At 44.1% G+C, this 20,370-nt stretch overlaps 1 protein-coding gene across 3 annotated transcripts in view; it reads right to left on the bottom strand.

Moving 5' to 3' along the window:
• The window catches only part of RUNX1 (RUNX family transcription factor 1), a 318,736-nt gene that overhangs the window by 157,324 nt on the left and 141,042 nt on the right, over positions 1–20,370 (bottom strand). The gene's annotated exons all lie outside the window — the stretch shown is intronic.

The raw sequence follows: 20,370 nt of genomic DNA, 5'->3' as shown, positions 1-20,370 counted from the left end.
TCCCTTGGGCATTGCCAGTGTTTTAAAAATCAAACGCCCTTCCGAAATCCCACAAACGGAGAAAAGTTTTGAGCAAAGGAAATGTAAGTCATCAGTTCAAAACCACACGCGCTCATAGATTTTTGGGGGGTGGGGGGCGAAATCTTGACTTTTCAGTAGTTAATTCCCTAAGGTTTCAAAGTTTCGAGTCCCCATCCCTTGCCTCAAGCCTCTTGAGAATCCGGGTTAAATACATTCAGTCTTTTTTTGCGGTGGGGGGGAAAAAGTCATTTTAAAGCAAACCGACGAAGCAGGCTTCAAAGAGCGTGACCTGAGGTTTTCACAGGTCAACTGGCTATCACAACGTTATATACTGTAGTTCATCAAATATTTACAGTTGACTCTATAGAGAGTTTAAACACAACAGAAATCCATTAATGTTCTTCCGCGGGATTCCTTCCCCTCCCAAAGCAGCCTTGAAACCCAGACTCAGTAGCTTGACTCGCGTTCCTTTAAAGAGAATTTGCAGTCTTGGTTTTGCACTGAGGCGGCCAAATGACAGCCCGTGTAAATGTGCTAAGAAAGTGCTGCGCCAATAATTCAGACAGACACAAAGAGAGAGAACACGAAAGTCCATCTAAGAACCGCCTTTGGGTTAGAACTGCTGGTTGGATTGTGGGTTCCCTCTGTGGTTAATGTGTGCAGCAACTTTAACACACACTTCTGAAGTCACCCAACAGTCTGTGGCCGCTGAGTGACTCACTGCCAACTCGGGGGAGGGAGGGGGAATATCTGAAGCGATCTTCCTCAAATTCAGCCGCAGGGGTCCGGCTGCTCAGCTATGGTTTAACCACAGCAGGTGGAGCTCTGCGTTCAGGACCATCATTCCCACACCCTCCCCCTCGCTCGCTTCTTGCTTGTCCCTGCTTCAAAACTTCACAATACGACTGCTAGGAGCTGGTAAGCGCCTGCCCAGCCGAATTTCATCTTCTGCCAGAGGAAGAGGATTAGAAGCACGCGTGCTAACAGAAGGACGCCCTCCCCCCCCGCCCCCCCCAAAAAATCAGTCGGAGGGAGAGAGCAAAAAGGTGCGAAGCGCTCGGGCAAGGGTCCCTGCTTCTATCAGGCTGCGCGATTCCAAAGCGGAAGATGCCTTCACGTGTTCACCAGACTCCAACAGCAAGCTTCCCCGATGGCTGCCGCTTGTAAAGGCCAGTCTCTCCAGCTGTGTGTGACCTTCTGCGAGGCGCTGTTTATTTGCTCATGCTGATCTGGAGAAGTCCGGTCCCCCGCCTCCCTCTCACTCGCGCCTTCTGGCTCTATGAATGGAGATTAACTGGAAATGAATTTGCTTTTACAGTAAGAGAGTCCGGAGGAATGTCATTCCCTCAGCTCTTTTGCATAGGGGAGGACGCCGGCCAATCAGACCCCTTTCCGGTCGGAAAGCAGGGCGCGGCTCCAACCCACGGGCTCCTGGAATTGGCCCGCGCGCTGCCGCCGAAGCTACTGTACGAAGCCAAAGAGGCGCCCGCGTGTCAATAGGACGCCGCGATGGTCAAGGCAGCTCGCGCGCGCGCGCTCCCAAGGAGGCGGAGAGGAGCCCAGATGGTGGCGACGGCTGCGGCCGTAACAGCAAGAGGAGGAGGGGGCAGGGGAGTCTCGCAGCGTGAGCACGCGCTCTCCGCCCTTTGCCTGCCAGCAGGCCCTCAGGGGAGACTTCAAAAGGCCGTGCGAATGGCGTTCCGTCAGCCGGGGGCCCCTTGGTCTCCGCAAGCGCACGCGCTGCCTTGCCACGCATTTGCATTCCGGCGGCTTCCTCGGAGCCTAGCGGGACTCTCCCTGCGGCTGCCTGAGGGAGGGAAGGCGCCACTCTCGCCGGGCAGAAGGGTTACTACCTCAGCAACCGCGCTGCCGCTTTTCCCGCCTGCCTCTGCTCTCCTCCGCTTGAAAGGCTGCCCCGCGACGCTGGGCCCAGTGGGGAGACTTCGCACGCAGGGAGCGGAGCCGAGAGTCACCTGTGGAGTTTCGGCCTCTTCCTGCGGCTGTTCTCGGGAAGGGAGGTGCTGGCTTCTCCTCCCGCCCGCCTTTCGGGAAGGGAGCGAAGGGGTGGCGGTGGTCCTTTGCCCTCCCCGCCGTTCCTGCCTCAGGGGAGCTTGAAAAGGTCTCGCTCGATTGCTGCGCCTCGGATCGCCGCAGATTACGGCCGAGGGTGGCGCCCCGGGACTTGCTCTGCGAAAGGGGCTAGGCCAGGCGGGCTCACGGAAGCGTTTGATAAGCTAGATAACCAGCTAATGACGGCTTGTTCCTCTTTGGAAGACGCGCAGAAGCAGGGCCAAGCGGCCTGCCAGAAAGGGCCCTCTGTGGCCCTGGGCTCCCATTACGCCTGGGCTTTTTTTACTTGGTAGCCCTTGCCCCTCTTTGAGCTGGCTAGCTCCAGACTCCATGGCTAACAGGGCTGGGCCTTAGTAGCGCACCAGGCGGCTCAGCCCTAGCGCCCTCCCGCCATCCTGACAGTTAACAAAAGGGGAGGTATGAAGCACTTTCTAGCTGCAAAAGGAGAAGCAAAATCATGAGGCAGCAGTACGATCTTTTACACCAGTCCAAACCCATTGGAATTAATGGGTTTAGACTGGAATAACGTTGAATGGTAGGCCTTGTATATGGTGAGCTCAAATGCAAGGACTCAAAGTTTCCAAGTTGCAGGGTGAGGTGAGGGATTTGGGTTTCTCAATGGACTGGATCAGGCTAGATTGTATCATTGTTCCTATGGATGCCATGAGCCGTAAAATCCCTGCTTTTATGCAGAATCTCCCTTTGTTCAGAATGAGAACATCTGATGCCATGGTGCCATTCTTCAAAACTTATTTTAGAGATTGTCCCAGAGTGTAGTTCTTAAAACTACTGCTCTTATTAATATATATATATATTATTTCAAGTATAGTCAATCTGAACAGTTACAACAATAATGATGCATCATTATCCATGTAATAAGCACCATTCAACAAAACTGTTACCATAAACCTAAATCATTTACTTGTTTAGGAACGTCTCCAACTTCAATTAGATATTCTAAGATAGGTAACCACACTGAAGTGAAATTGGTTTGAACATTGCAGTTTTCTAAATATTTGATGCTATCAGTAACTTTAGCTAACATGTACATATCCCACAATTTCCCATGCCACTGTGCTAGTGTTAGTGGTGTTTTATTCTTCCAATGTTTAGCAATTATAAATTTTGCTGCATAAAGTAATACAGAATCTCTTTCTATTGTTGCGGTAGTATACTGATGAGATGCCCATTGATGCAAGAAACGATGGTCTGGTGTTAATGTCATATGTATTTGGATAATTGCTTTTATTTGTGTCACAACCAGAGTCCAGAAGTCTTTAATAGAAACTACTTCTCTCTTAATATTGTTTAAAAACCCTATGAAATGTGTTCACACTTACATGTCTTGTATAACAGCATGTGAAAAAGTAGGCACATGAAAACACTGGCACTATCTGACTTCTGTGCCCTGCTGTCACACAGCAGTAAGGAAACCAGTGGTTGTGGTTGAACAGTGGCTGACCTCATAAGCCAGACACCTAAAATAGTTCTTCATGATGGCTGCAAGTTTAAAAATACCTAAACCAGATGGTTCCCTTGCACCTCTCCACTGCATATACCCCAATGATATCCCAACTCTGTGCCTTTGCCACAGCCACAACCTCTTGAGCGCAGAGTCAGAGCACATCCCAAAAGGGCCATCTTTGCAATTACTGCCTCAGTTGGTGCTTTCTACCTTCAACAAAGTGATGACATTACAGCAGATAAAAGGGACTGAGAGGAAACATGGCCCTGCTTGTATATTTTCTCTGTGTGGTATCTGTAGGGCTGACTTTTCTTAATACAGTCAGAAACAAATTGTTGTTAGTTATAATATGTAGCTACACAGAAGTTTTAATTTTTAAAAGTTTGAGAATGTTTTCTCACTAAAATAAATTGGCTATCTGTAACTAAAAGAAAATAACAAGAGAGTGTCAGTTAATGCTTCTCCTAATGAAAATAAAGGGGGTTTAGTCTACTGCTTCCCCTCTCGTTTGGTTTTGTGTTATAACCTGCCACATCTGTTGTACCCCCCATTACCTGCTGTCATAACCTGAAACTTGATCCTTAAATAAACTGTGCATTTATTGAATGAATTAATGGAATTCTGTGACTGACTTGCTAAAATGATAACTTTTTGCAGAGTTTAGCAGCAGGGAAAGGTCACGGCCAGCAAACAGCCCAAACAATCAGCTGCCTTGCCAGTTACACCCAGCCTCTGTGAAATGCATACATCTGCATAAACACATGGGATGAACTACTGGTTCAGGCAACCTCCACCTTTTTCATTTGACAAAAAAGTCTGTAAAGAATGAGCAGAGTCAAGGATTTGCACATACAAATCTGATTCGAAGCAAAACTCAGTATACTGCTTAAGTGAAAGCAAAATGGACACCCATGGGACTTTTATGTTACCACTTACACAGGGGTGTCAAACATGCAGCCTGGGGGCCAAATGAGCCCCCCCACCAGCAACTGGCTGTCATCTGTTTCCTTCTCCCTCTCTCTTGCTTCCTTCTAAATCACAGCTTGCTTTGCCAGGCTTGCTCAATGGCACAGGAGCTACAGAGCAAAGCCTCTATTTTCTCCATTGGCTGAGGCTCCTCCCTTGAGGAGGAGGGGGGGAGAGCTCGCTTTGCCAGGCTCTCTCAATCACACAGCAGAGCTACTGAGCCAAGCCTCTCTTCCTTCTGTTGGCTGAGGCTCCTCCTGCTCCTCTGGGGGAGGAAGGAAAGAGCCAGAGCTTCCTTTGTCCGGTTTCCTAGATCTCACAGGAGAGATACAAAGAAAGCACCTTTAAGAGCAACTAGTGCTGATGTTTTAAGCATGTGTTATTTTAAGCTTTTTAGAAATCTTTGTGATTGTCTGTGTCCTTTATAAAGTTTATATCTCTGCTACCTGGCATTACATTTTATGACACGCATGTCCCGGCCCAACAAGGTCTCATTTATGTCAGATTTGGCGGGCCCTAATAACAAATGAGTTCGATTCCCCTAACTTACATGGTGGAATCAACCCAGTGTCTTTATACCCTCCCACCATCTGGGAAAGGAATGCAGGGCAGAGGCCTAATTAAACCAAAAGAGAGAAAAAGAGAGAGCTCTTTTAACCTTTGCCTTCCTCATAGGTTCCTAGTACGGAGGGGGAAGCATGCATGGAGGAGCAGGAGAAAAGGGGAAATAGTTTCCCAAGAGAGTAGAAGGCACGTTAGTTAGCAAAGTTCGTTGCATAAAGCTGCAACAGGGAAGAAACCGCAGTGGTCTGGCCGTGGGGGCGGGGAAGAAGCGAGTTCTGGTGCAATCGCAAAGAGGAAGCGGCTTTCTTTTCAAAGCGAGTTGGTTTTTTATGTCTTGGGGCTGCCCACAGTTTGCGCAACAGACCATGGAAACCTCGCGTGAAGACTTGGCCTCCTCAGTAGCGCGGAGCGGACGCTAGAGGGGGCGCGAAGTCTTCCTCCTTCCCTTTCGCAAAGTGGACTTTCTAACAAGTGCTGTGGGCGAAGCAGCCGAGTGGGAGGAGATCCCACCTGACGGCGTCCCCGGAAGAGCCCGGCACTACCTACTCCTGCTCGACTCTGCCTTGACTCAGCTTGTGAGGATGCAAGATAACATTAACAGAAACAGACTCAACCGTTTTAACGCTGGAATTTTTAGGGAGCTCTCCAGAAACAAGTGTATCAACTGCATCTCGGTCGTCCCTCCTCCGTATCTTTTTTCCTTTCCCGCACAAGTCCTGTCTCCACCTTTGCAACCGTTTGAACAAACACAGCACACAAAAGCATGGTGATTCATTCATCCCCGCGGATCTCACTGACAGAACAAATTAATCTGGGGATTAGCAGCGGCATCAAACCCAGGGAGCCTCAGTTTTTATTATCTCTCTCGCTCCGTGTGTGTGCGTGCGCTCTGTACTGACAACTGTCGCAACCTGGAGAGGTGTAAATAATCTTATAAAGAGCCGTCATCATGCGGGATCAGCCAGCCACCTAAGCGCAGGGACCAGATTCGGACTGTGGTTAACCCCCACCCCCACCCCCCAACGCACACATCCAATAAACCAGGTGGGCAGCCGTATTTGTCTGAAGCAATAGAGCAAAGCCTGAACCTAGTGGCATCTTTAAGACCAGCAAAGTTTGATCTGGGTATAAGCATGCACACGACAGTTTATACCCAAATTAAACTTTGTCGGTGTTAAAAGTGCCACTGAACTCAAACTTTGTTCTGTCAAATAAACCAGAAAGACATTGCCCGGTTTGTATAAATGTGAGTGAGAGGCAAAGAGAAAAGCGAGATCTAAGCCCTCACAGTGGTCAGTTTCCCCGGCACAAAAAGGGAGCGTCATGAACCGTAAAGAGGGTTGGATAGACCACAGAGTTCTTAATCCCATTGACCCTAGGGAAAAGTAACTTTCTTGCTTTTAACTGATCAATAAACCGAAATGTTAATATTTCTTTTAAAAAATTACTTGTCCGCCCCATGGTGACAGAGTTTGCGCTCTGCTTTAGTCCTGTTGGGTCCAAAGGATCCAAACCACTTGGAACTTCGTGTTCCCTAATCATTCAGGACCGCAGAACTCAAGAAATCCAAAACTCCTCTGAAAGTTTACAGGAAAGCACTGGAGTAAATCGGTTCTTAATTTAGTAATTTCTTGGACTTGACGGTTGCATTCTTCTTCAGATTGCATACTTACTTTGAACTCTGAACTTTTGAAGCTATTTCCGTCAGTCAACTAACAGGGCGCATCGTATTATTGCCCAGGGGAACTCAACTCCTGATAGGTTGAGTGTCCTATAATCACGTTTCGGTTAGGTGCCATTAAATTATTCCAGACATTTTTATCTTGGATTCTTTTTTTGTCCAGACAGGAAAAGGGCTGGATCCAGACCAAAGTGGCAATTTCCACCGATTGCCCCTGCACACTTCAGACCCCCTCCCTGCCATTATTTTATTCCCCCCCACCAGCAGCATTTTCTGGACATCAGCGGGCTGCAGTGGGAGGTGGGGAAGATCCAGGAACATTTCGTCAGGATCCAATAAAAAAGACTGCAGCCGGGCAGCCTTTACACAAAGCGCTTTGAAGTGTTCAGACAGCTTCATGGACATTGTTGGTCACACAACAATCTCCTAAAGCAGGTCAGTGGAACTATCAATATAACAACTACGCTGAATCGCGGGGGGGGGGGGGCGGGATGAAACGGAGAGTCTGGGGCTCGCCTAAGTCCCTATTTAATGGAGGGGAGGAACTTCCCGACCTAGTGGGTTGCAGAAGATCTGCTAGAAGTATTATGGGATTCTCTTGCTAACTTCCATGTGGATAGGCTTAAAATCACATCAGGCAACCCAATCCTGACAATGTTTACTCGGGAGTAATTCTCACTGATGCTTCGCAGAGCATTTCCTTCTTCATGTGCCCCACTGTCGACTGGAGGAACCAGGAGTTCTGTCTAGGCTACAGTTCCACTGCCAGCGGCTGGGCCCAAAGCTAAAGTTTCCCCAGCTACTGCCATGGTCTAAATCGGCAAGATATGGCAGATGGAAGCCATTCCTTGCATAGGGAGTGCCTAAAGCTCCTGCACACCAGGAGTTCAAAGGCAGGGGGTTGTTTGGGTGTTCACTGGGGTCTAATTTGCATGTTTTGAAAGAAGGGAGCGTTGCAAACTTCTTCTGTGCAAGTGTAAGAAGGGCCATATATGACGCAACTTGGAGGGGGAAACTCCAGTCCTTTCAAAACCTCCGTGCTGGACTTCTGGACCCGTTGCTGCTGCCTTGTCCGGCAGGCCAATCCATAAGGTAGGGATGCAGCCTGACAACGCAGCCGATCTCTTAAGCAAGTTCACCCGGGGCTTACTTCCAAACACGTAGGCGCGGGATTGCAGCCGGACAGACCGATCCCCTTGGCGTTTATTCCGAACTCAGTCGTTCTGGGCTCACTGGACTCTATGGGAGTCTAATTTAGTACTATTTTGCAAGCTTAACCGCTGCCCACCAGCTATCTGTAGCACTGCTCACTGTATCCCATGTCATCGTCTGACCAAGTGAGCATGCACACAAAAGCATCCCTTCGGAATAAACCTTGGTTGGTCTTAACGGTGCTACTGGACTCCAACTTTGGAAGGAACCGAGTTTACTGCTGGGGAGCTGCGGCCAGAAGCGGCCTCGTCCTGTCGGGCAGAACAGAACTTGGGCACTCCTGGCTCCAGCTGTCCGCTCTTGAAAGGGCATCTCTGTTCACTCCCCCCTCTCCCAGCGAACTGGGCTGCAGGCAGCGGCAGCTTATGCTGAATGAAGAAGCCAGCCCTTTAAGGCGCCCCAAGGAGGCTCCCCCTGGGGTTTTCGACCCATCTGCTTTATCCTCACAACAACAGCTCTGCGAGGCTGGCTTCTGCTGGACAAGCCCTGGCCCTGCCTGGGGAGAGCGCCACGCCACGCCACGCCTTCCCTTCCCTTCCCTCCCCTCCCCGGAGGCCTGAGCAAAGCCTCCAGCTGGTCTTCAGCTGGGCGGGGGCGGCGCCTCCACTCCCACCACCGGATTCAAGGGAACCGGGTCGGACGGACCAAGGGACACGCCTTTGGTTGGCGTACCAGGCAATGTAGCTGGGCAGCCCGAGGGAGCCAACCGGTCCTGAGCGGCTCCAGAAACTTGCCCGCCTCCCAAGCCTGTGAGAATAAGAGCTGCTTCTTCAGAAATATGGCCAGGGAAGAGCAGCGGTGCCTTTCCTGGGCGCCTATTTGTGAAAGTCCCCAAAATCCGGGCTGGGATCTTGCTAATATTTCCCCTCCCTCTCTTGCTTAAAAATCACCCCTTGCGCAAAATCACAGCAGTTCATAGCGGAGTCAAGTCGCTCTCCAGCAAGGCAGGTGCAAATGGAAGTGCTGATAATCACTCCGTTTGATAGGGTGTGGGGGGGAGGCTTTCTATATTGCCGTTGCCTGAAGCCCCTTTGCTTGAGGGCGGACTCGAGCTGGAAGCAACAGCTCCCTTCTGTCTCCCGCCACCCCACCCCCCTTTTACACAGCAGGCACCGGATCGCATCCGGTTTACTCGAAAGTCACATCGCCGGTTTCACGGGACTGCCTTCCAAGTAAGAACGATTAAAGTCTCAGTCCCAAACTGGTTTCCCTTTCAAATCCTAAACTATCCATTGGATTACTTGAGAACACGAACTACGACCTGCATTAAAACATTAACCCTCCCCACCCAGACTGTATGGTTAAGACAACGAGGCAACAAGCGCTCTGCTCTTTTAAAACCTTCGCCTTATTTAAATCAGAAACCTGCCATTCTTTACAATCCTGAGTTTTCTCCGTGAATGCTAATTTGTTCTAGTTCCTTCATTTCTCAAGGGGAAAAAATAAAATTAAAAAGCATAGAGGAAAAAATGAACCGGAATGACGAATGCATAAATCTCTAAGCAAATATAAAAGCAAATAAGTTGGTCATGCTTGACTATAGGGGCAATACCGACGCCGCGTAGCAGGGTGCTCTGCAGATAAGCCAAGCTATAGGTTGACGGAAACTCTATGCCTGGGACTGTAGCTTTAAATAGCAAAGAACATTAACAAATTCTTCAGACGTTCTTTGCATCCATTTAACATTTCGAGCAGATATTCAAAGAGGGGTTGAGAACACACACGCACACTCTATAACAAAAATGGATTTTCACTAGATAATTTCTTAGTCCACGTCTTCTAATTCTATTGGGGGGGGGGAAGAGAATCAGATCACTTATGCAGAGAGGCATGGGGGGAGGGAACCCCTTTGGCTTTAGAAATGTGTTACATACACACAGAAAGAGTAGCCCCCGCATCCATACCTCAAAGTATGAAAACTTCAAAAGAACAGTAAAGGAAAAGAATGATTCCAGGAAGACCCCAGGCTTTCAGAGGGAAAAACAACCACCACCCACACAAGAATAGAACGAAGGTGAAACATGTTAGTGTCGCCGAGGTGATTTAAAAATGACCCCGTAATTCAAGGGCTGCCCAGGTGACTCAGCCATACTGGCGCACCCGCCGCATGATTACTTAGAAGTAAATTCCCAAAGAATTGTATTCAGAATAGTAATCTTACTAAGAAAAATGATTGCAATGAAGTGTACTAGAAAGAAATGCCGAATGTGGGGTGCGGGAGACGCAAATTCAGATCCTACAACCAGGGGAAGTCAGTAATTTTCAGGTTGCATTAAGAGACTTCCTTAACTCTACTACCTGGGCGTGAATGCCAGCCAGAGGAATAAGTATCGCTCTCAGCTACAAGAAGTTTAAGCTACATTACATATCGAGAGGAGCTTGAAGTAATTATAGGCGTGTGGGTTTTTAGCCATGAAACTGGTCTTCAGTTCGCTTTCTTGCCATTCTTTCCTTGACCAGCGCCGTGATGGGGGGATCCATCAACCGAATCCCGCTTTGTTCACTGAACATCTCTAGGAGGAGTAAAGCTGCGCAGAAATAGCGGAAGAAGAGGAATGCGCGGAAGTCGGCAGAAAACTATAGAGCTAGGACGGTAACCGACACCTTCCGAAGTAAGAGAATGCAGTGAAAGATTCCATAAACTTTAAATCGATTGCGAAGGTAAGGCTGTTTTTAAAAAGAAAGAATCGGCAAATTGCAATTTAGTGGGGAACAATGAGGATTACTGTAACTGGTGTTTTTTTTTGTTTTTTTTTTGCAGCACATGCGGGGAAGAAACCACAGCCGAATCTTAGCCTGGCCATTAGAGAATGCTTCTGTCACAGAGGATTACTAGGATGCAAAGCAGTTAGCTTTTAGATAATACTGTTAAGCAGAACCTTTAGAAATATATGAAAGGGAGATTTCAAAAACAGTGCATTTGGGAAGAAACCAAACAAACAAAATAAGTGAAGCATGTGAATGCATTTGGAGCCACTATTATGGCATGCTAATGTGGTATGGTACATGCTGGGACCGGATGGGCTGCTTCATACTATTAGAAAGCATGGGGCACTGGGTATATTTTACAGAGGAAACAAAGTAATCTATCCTGCACACATTAGAACACATGCTATTAAAGGAAAATGATGTCTGGCTAAATATCCTTCCTTGGGATAACTTTAACAATTTAAACTTTAACTTTTAAAACAACTTTTGTGTCTCCCCTCCCCAGGTGATGTGAAAGACTGCTACCTGAGACCTTGGAGAGCTGCTGCCGGTCTGAGTAGACAATACCTTATTTCTCATCACAGGTTTTGGTTCACATAATAACAGCAGTGGTTAGCAAAAGATTGCATGCATGTGTGGGCCATCACATACAAAATATCACAGGCAGAACCTGTATTCCCCTTCTCATGATGAAGAAGATATTGAATTTATATCCTGTTCTCCATACAGAGTCTCAGGGAGGCTCACAATCTCCTTTATCTTCCTCCCCCACAACAGACACCCTGTGAGGTAGGTGGGACTGAAAGGACTCACAGCAGCTGCCCTTTCAAGGACAACCTCTGCCAGAGCTATGGCTGACCCAAGGCCATTCCAGCCGGTGCAAGTGAGGGAGTGGGGAATCAAACCCAGTTCTCCTGGATAAGAGTCCACACACTTAACCACAACTGGCTCTCCAAATGAATGCTTTCCAAGTGCAGAAAATTCACAAATACAGGCCCAGACCGGTTGTGACCCCTGTACATCATTCCACTTCCTTATCAAACTCCAACCAAAAGAAGCCTTAGAGACTATCAGTTTTAGCAGAGGAATGGCAAAGGATACATCTGGTATCTACTTCTTTTCCCCTATAGATGAAAAAAAAAATCTGGGGATGCATGATTTTGAGCAGAAAACAGCCAGATGGTAGAAGGTTAAGCAGCCATTCCTCCTAACATCCCTACAAAATTCTTTCCTTTCATGACCATTTTCCTCGTTTTTTTTTTTTTTAAATGGCATAAAAGTTCTGTTACACACATTTGTGCACAGCAAGTAATTAGCCACATTAGACATCTTCATCCAGGCTCCTTTGAACAATCTCTACAAAGAATTTTCTGCAACCTTTCTACGTGGGTGACTCCCTTGTCCAGATATTCTACATTTGCATCTTGCTTTTTCCTCCATGACCCTTGCAATGCCTTCTCTCTTGTATTTAAAATATCACCTATATTTCCCATTAAAAACTGTTTGAGACGCCTCACAACATCTTTAAAGCCACATACAGAGAGGCAGATCCAATGAAGTGCCAGCTGCAGTAGCCTGCTGATGCAGACATTTCCCACCTCTTCATTTTCCCAGCAACCACTGATAACTCTGAAAATACAATGCTGAAGACTATGAGACCTACGAGGACAGAAAGCAGCATATCCCTGGAGGCTGCAATAAGGAGAATGGACTGGACAAAACTACCCCCATCTCACACTTCCATCCATAGAGGCACCACTGGTGAAACATGTAGGAAAAGACACCTTGTTCCTCCTCATCCTATCCGGCACCCCCTTGCTTTTTGTCCATGTAGGTCCAATGACTTTCAGCACCAGCTTTTCAGAGGTCAACTAACAGCAGTAGTAATATGGTTTCCTATTAAAGCAAGAATAGAAAACAAAGCATTGTTTCAGATCATGAGTACAAAAGAGAGAATTAAAATACAATACAACAACAGGCCAAGGAATAAATAATAAAATGATCAAACAGCAGCAGAATGAATAAAAAAGATCAACAGAATGCCTGGAAAAGTATTAAAAGGTTTTCACCTGGGACCTGAACTTTAACAAGTTTGGCATTAGGTGAACCTATGTGGGGAGAGAGTTCCAGAGTTGAGGAGTCATCACAAAGAAAGCCCTGTCGCTGGTTACCCCTCTCCTTAGCCATGAGCACAAAGAACAAGGCCTCCATAGAAAATCTTAAAGGATAACTTTGTAATGTAAAGGAATGAACCCTAAAGGGAAGAGAGAAAAATTTCACATGTGCCAAACACTCTCAGTGAATGAACCACATGTTGATTATATAGAATCATGAAAGCTCTTCCCAAGCCAGCAATGATTGGTGCAACCACTGTGGAAGAAATTTGCCTGGAAAAATCTCTTTTGTTACCAGACGTATTTAATTCTGTTCATCAGGGCTTTTTTTGTAGCAGGAACTCCTTTTGCATAGTAGGCTACACCTTCCTAATGTAGCCAATCCTCCAAGAACTTACAATAGGCCCTGTAAGAAGAACCCTGTATGCTGTTGGAGGATTGGCTACATCAGGGAGTTGTAGCCTAATATGCAAAGGAGTTCCTGCTACAAAAAAAGCCCTGCTGGAAATACTACCTATCATGCTCTCCTAACTCCCTCCTTTGGTTGACTCTCAGGTTGAACTCTCAATAAACAGGTAGCTGTGTACCAGAATACTATTTACTATCAGCTAATTTAAACTTCCCTATTTATTTTTATTAAAATAACAGCAATCACAGATCTATACATAATCTTCTATAAAGGGGCTGTGCAAAAAGAATTTGACAAGCTATTACTGACGGTATACACCCAAGAGTTCTTGGGAAACTCAAATATGACTTTGTTCATCTGCTATTCAATATATGTAACTTGTCACTAAAATCAGCCACTGTACCAGAAGACTGTTTAAAAAAAAGGGGGGGGGGTCCAGAGGGGAACTAATAAATTACAGGCCAGTTAGCATGTATGTCCCAGGCAAATTAGTAGAAATTGTAATCAGAATTATTAGAAAAACATGTAGATAATGGTGATCTGCTAGACATTTTAGAAGTCTTTTGACAAGGGACCTCACCAAAGTCATAGGATAAGAGGACGAGTCCTTTTATGGATTAAAAATTGGCTAAATAAAAGGAAGCAGAGAGGAATAAATTGACAGATCTTGTAATGGAGGGAACTAAGCAGAGGGCTCCTACAAGGATGAATATTGGGACCATTGCTACTTACTTTGTTCATAAATGATCTGGAACTAGGGATGAATACTGTAGTTGACACATTTGCAGATGACACAAAACAATTCAAGATGGTGAAGCCCAAGGATGACTGTGAAGAGCTCAGTTGTGTGAGTGGGCAATAATGTGGCAAATGAAGTTCAGTGCTGGTAATTGTATAAAGATGCGCATTAGGACAAAATATCTCAACTTCAAGTATATGCAAATGGATTCTAAATTTGATGAGACTGACAGGGGGTCTTGGGGTTGTAGGAGACAGCACAATAAAAGTGTCAACCCAGTGTGCCACAGCAATGAAAAAGTTTAAAAAGGCAAACTCTGTGTTGGGGGTTATTAGGAAAAGGATTGAAAACAAAACAGCTCCTATCTAAAGATGGTGGAATTTTGTGTACAGTTCTGGCTGCCATATCTCAAAAAATGCATTGCAGAGCTAGAAAAAATACAGAAGAGGACAACAAAGGTGAAAAGAGAAAAAAACTAAAGGGAGTAATGATAGTGGTATATAAAATTATGCACAGAGTAGAGAGTGAACAGTAAGAGAGCACTTTCTTTCTACTCCAAAAAAACTAGAGGTTGGGGGCATCTAATGAAGCTGATAGATGGTAGATTCATGTCAGAAATACTTCTTTACAGAATGAGTGATTAAAATGTGGAATTTGCTGTCAGTAGATACAGTGATGACTACAGGCAAAGAAAAATTTAAAGGAGGATTGGACAAATTCATGGAGGATGTCTATCAGTGGCCACTAGCCATGGTATCTAGCAAGAATGACCACATTCACAGGCAGTAAATCTCAGAATACCAGTGCCAGGAGGCAACATCAGTGGAAGGCCTTGGCCTCTATGCCATGTTGTTGGCCTTCCAGAGAAACTGGTTGGACATTGTGTGAGACAGGATGCTGGATTGATTTGATCCAGCAAGGCTCTTATGTTCTTATGCTCACCAGGGTCTGGGCATCCCTAATATGTACACTTTCTAAGACACTGGGAGTCTCAATGAGCCTTATTGAACAATGAGCCATATTGTAAAAAAAAAAAAAGTGTTTTGCTTGTAAGCCACTAAGAGGTCATTCTCAAGATCCCCCCCACAAGATACATCAGCTGACTGAAAGAGAGGGGGAAAGAAAGGCTTGCTGAAATGCAGATGCCTATTAACCACGATCAACACCACTAATGCATTTTCACAGCCACAGTCAAAGCCACAAGTTAATCTCATAAATTGTTTCTTTTCCACTTAACATTCCACCTACAGCTGACTATTCAAAGTACCACTCTCATACTTTTAGTGCTTGCTAATCATACTTAACAGACATTTCTTCTTTACAGACAAGCTTTAGTATATAATACATCTGACTGACCACAAGCTCTGCCTCCCTACCCTTCTTCCACAAGGGAGAAACCTCAGCCAATGGAGAAAATAGAGGTTTTGCTCTGTAGCTCCTGTGCAATTGAGCAAGCCTTGTAAGGCAAGCTGTGATGCAGAAGGAAGCAAGAGAGTGGGAGAAGGAAACAGATGACAGCCTGTTGCTTGGGGGACTGATAGGAGCTCTCAGGGGGACTGATTTGGCCCCTGGGCCGCATGTTTGACACCCCTGTCCTAGATAGTATGGGGTCATTTTTATATGACCCCTGGCAGCTTCTTTATTATTTATTTGCAGTTAATTCATTAACTCACTACACTATACAGCTCTCCAGTGGACTGACCATACATTTCTCAATATAACCATCTAACAAGTAAACTTTGTAAAAATGTCATCATGAATTTTTTTTTTTTGCTATCTCATACCATGAATACATCCAGCAAGATGATTAACAGGAAAAAAAATGAAAGCTGTTTTGTTGTTCTGTTTTTGCATGTGTGCTTGAGGAGAATATAGAATTTCCTTTCCTTAAGATTTATTCAGAGGTGTTTGCAGAAAATAGATTTTGAAAAGAGTCTAACAATATAGTAGCACTTTATCTCATATTGGTTACATGAAACAGTTCTTACACAGTCCATTGTCCCCATAAATCTTAGAAAACATATTTGTTTGAACTGCAGATTCTGCCATCTGATTCTGAAAGCTCCTTAGATAATTTGTGTAAATGATATGGCACTCTTCATGGTTGGTTATATTTAATACAGTGGCAGAACTTGGCTTGTGCGTTCTGCATTTCCGCTTGGTTGTATGATTATCTTTTTGTCTCTAATTGTATTTGCCTCTTTGAGGTTTGTAGGACTTCTATTTAATAAAACATGTTTAATTTCATATTTATTCCAATTTAAAACCTTATAGTAATTTAGATTTGCCAAAATGGGTTGGATATTGGGAAATGGAAGCCTGATTAACAAATTAAGATAGAAGTAGTTGGTTCAAAGGTGGCTTTAAATCCTGGATTCACTCAAGTCTATCACAAACCTCCCTTTACTTTGATGGAGCTGAAAGGGCAACATTCATGTCTAATCTCCTACCCTGTCTGCCAAAGCTGAGATCCATGGATGACTGTGATGGAAGAGAAAGAGCCTGTCATGAGAGAGAAACAGGGATCACCATTTCTTTCAGGAAGTGAAATTCTGAACTACATCCAATCTCTTTGAGAAGCCTAGAGGAGAGTTTGCTGCCTTCTTATCATTTTGTATCCCAACATTGATAGAAACATTTAACAAGATGCTGCAATTTTCAGTTGTGAATTACAACATTCTGATTCCGTGTTATTAGGCCTGTAAGTGTAAATATGTTGATCACAATCCAGAGGGCTATGGGAGTACAAATTCAAGTGGAGTAGACATGCCAGTTGTAGAAAAAGGCAACAAATAGGATTGTTGTAGTGGTTTAAAGAGGAAAGGATCTTTTGTGGGTCCAAGGAAGTTATGCTACAGTTAATTTGTAAGTCTTTATAGTCCTACAATATCCCTTGTGATTTGAGTGAGCCCAGGGGCTTGCAAGCACTCCTTCAATTTTACACATACACAAGTCTCTGGATCCAAGTGAATGTATTTAGGATCAGAGTGCTACACATATCAGTCATACTATTCTATGAAATAATACACATTTGATCTGACAAAAGGATGTTTTATATGACAAAGCTTAAATGTTCTTGCCAGTTTTTATTGCTAGTATTTTTGTTTATTCTAAATGTTAGCATGATTTTTTTTTTTTAAAAAAATACTTGAGTAAAGCAACAGTCATCAAGCCATTTACTCTGAAGTAGCATCAGCTATTTGGATACTACTTGGAGTGTAGTTGGAATTTATTTACATCCAGATTTTAACCTTTGGTTACTTCCAAGTCCCACTGATTGCTCACAAGCAATTATGCTTCAGAAGGCAGCCTAGAATGGCAATTTGATCATTACCTGTCTCATCAAGTTAAATGACTGCATGTTATTAATCTGGCTTAACACTTGTTAACAAAACTCAGAATTTTTCACCAGAACTCATGAGCAACAACAGTGAGATGTTTTACACTTCCTAATGAAAACTAATGATATCAATGGTCCCATTCCAGTAAGAAGAGAGAATGGATGCAAACCACATAAATATGGAATAAATCAAATATCCACAATAATGTCATAACATGACATTGCATGTTAGTTCAGGATTCCTCAATGAAACATAATACAAAAATGATATTGATTTTTGATTTTCTGAGTGATGTTAAGTGCTGCATGGAGTGGATATATACTATAGTGACAGAAAAATCAGAATTTTGGTACATTTAAATGTGTTTTTGTTACATGTGACTTTCACTTTGCTTAAAGCTTTTTTATTTTAAAAAATGTATGCACCAAACTCAGTGTTTCCCTTTTTGAGTTCCTTAAAAGAATTGCAAGAATTGAAACTGTAAAAGAATTATAAAATTTAAATAAATAGACCTGGTTTACCTGTGGAAAAAATATTGTTAATGCATCTGAATACCATAAAGAGACGTCATCTCCCTCCCACCTTGGCTAAATTATCTTAAATGATTAAATCAGTAATTTATATTCCACATTATCTGATGGCATGCATTTTTAAAACCCCTATTAATTAATGTTTTTAGAGTTGTCTAGCACAATATGATTATATTATTTAAAGTAAAGTGTATATACTAGTGTCATACGCAAACACCTCAATCTTAAATACATGGAAAGCTTCACAGGAACTTAATCCCAAATTATTCTTGTCATTATCACAATAATTAAGAATAGTGTTAAAAGAGGAAGCAAAAGTTACATTCATTTGAATGGGACCCAGATCTTTAATTTCTTTAAAATTACAGCTGAAACAATAATTATGGATTTCCCTAAAAACAAATGATCTGAGCTCTTTAAGTTAACAAATCTTTCTGAACAAATTAACAAATACAAATCTGCTTTATCTTTAGCAATTGGGTTAATTATACATCTTTCCCCAAATCAGACCATTCACAAGATTGTATTGAAACAGAGAATTTTCTACCACCAAACCGCAGAAAAAACAAATAAGCTTTTACCAAAGATGCCAGTCACTGCTCTGTTTTTCCTCATCAAGTACATGGTCCAGGACAGGGGAGGTGACAGGCTGAATGGTCCATAGTTCATGGTTAAGGTCAGTATGACACAACCAAGCAGTAGCCGGACCCAGCAAAAAGACCAGCAAAAACTAAAGAAGACGAGGATAGCTCTTTTCCTTTCTCTTCACTCTTGGGCTGCCCTAGAGATCTTTATGTAACACAAGCAAATTGAAAGATGACATGCAGTCATGCTTAGTGTGTTGTTTTTCACTAACCAAACTCACAAGAGACTTCACTTCTTTTTTGCCTCAGGCACTTATAGACCAGTAATTTTTATTTAGTTACTTAAATGATTTTTTTTTCATATTGCCCAATTAGTGTAGGAAGGGTTGATGGTTCACTTTTGTTCGTAAAAGAAGGCTAAACACTGGGTTGAAAAATCTCCTGTAACTGAGGTATTTTCTTCACAAAACAAATGCCTTATATTTATAGAAATTAGAATATCTAATGGGAGAATCACCTAATAGATCAGTTTTTCCTCGTATTCTGGAAATCATGACACAATGTATTCCTGAATGATATTCTCCAGTTGAACAGAAGAGCCTCAAATAGAAGTTAGTAGATTTGTGTGGCCAATGTTATTCATGAAGTAAAATCAAGTTTAATAGTGGAATCTTCTTAATTTGAAATCTTTGACTGTGATCCTGAATATGATTCTGAAAATGTGAGCAGTTTGAGAGCTACTCAGTAGAGGTCTAGGTACAGGAAATATTCAAATTATGTTCAGCTTGGCAGATTTCATATTATGATAGAGTGGTGTCTTCGTAGTGTGATGGTTGCCTATAGATAATCTTTGGGTTCTATACAACCAATTGTGAACAGAGCTCCACTTGCACACTTGAACTTTTCCTACTTCCCTTCCTGCCAGGGGGTCTTAGCCAATGAGCAACTGTGGCAGCTGATCTGGGACCCACATTTGAAAGGGCCCCAACCACCCAAAGCCCCACCCACCCTTTGAAGGACAGGGAAAAAGAATTAAAATAGCCAGCTCCTGCTGCCACTTGCATCTATCACGTCTGGGGTTCAGGCAGCCGGCTTCAGAGGAAGCAGAAGCTCCCGCCGCCATCGCATGAAGTTCAAGCAACCCCTTGCTTGGCCCTGGCAGAGGTGACAGTGACGGGGTGGCAGTGATTCTGGGGTCCCATCTGGGATTTCCCCCCAGGGCTCCACAAAGACTACCCCTACCACCTGCTGCAGCCCACTGCAGGCTCCAAATGCTGCTTGCATGGTTCTAAGGACTTCTAAGGAGGAGTGCTGAGAATCTAGTACCCTTAATAAAGTCCTTCCTCCAAGGAGCTTGGACTGGCATAGGTGATTCCCCCATCCTTATTTTGTCCTCATAACAATTCTGGGAGGTTGGTTAGGCTGAGAGAGTGCCTGTTCCAAGGCCAGCCAGTAAACTCCATGATACTGTGGAGAATTTAACATGGGTATTTCAGATCCTAATATGACACTTTAATCACTATTATTTATTTAATTAATTCATAATGTTTATAGTATGCCTAATTTCCCTGAGCCTAAGGAGAATAACAACATAAATTGCAAGGATACAAAAAAAATATAATGGTTCTTTAACAAGATAAAAGCACATAGTGTAAAAACACAGAGATTAAAAATAGCCAAATCTGCCAAAGCAGTTTCCCCTCCACCTTTTGAAGGCATTTGCCTTCTGAAGCAAAACTGTCTCACATGCCTACCTAAATGAACATAAGAAAAGCCATGTTGGATCAGGCCAATAACCTATCTAGTCCAACACATCTCAGTGTGGCCAAAACCCAGGTGCTATCAGGAGGTCCACCAGTGGGGCCAGAACTCCAGAAGCCCTCCCACTGTTGCTCGCCAAGCACCAAAAATACAGAGCATCACTGCCCCAGACAGTGAGTGAAAGTTTCCTCCACACCCAATTGA

Source organism: Heteronotia binoei, chromosome 3 (assembly GCF_032191835.1).
Source record: "Heteronotia binoei isolate CCM8104 ecotype False Entrance Well chromosome 3, APGP_CSIRO_Hbin_v1, whole genome shotgun sequence".
NCBI classification, from domain to species: domain Eukaryota; kingdom Metazoa; phylum Chordata; class Lepidosauria; order Squamata; family Gekkonidae; genus Heteronotia; species Heteronotia binoei.
This window is presented reverse-complemented; position numbering and strand designations above follow the sequence as displayed.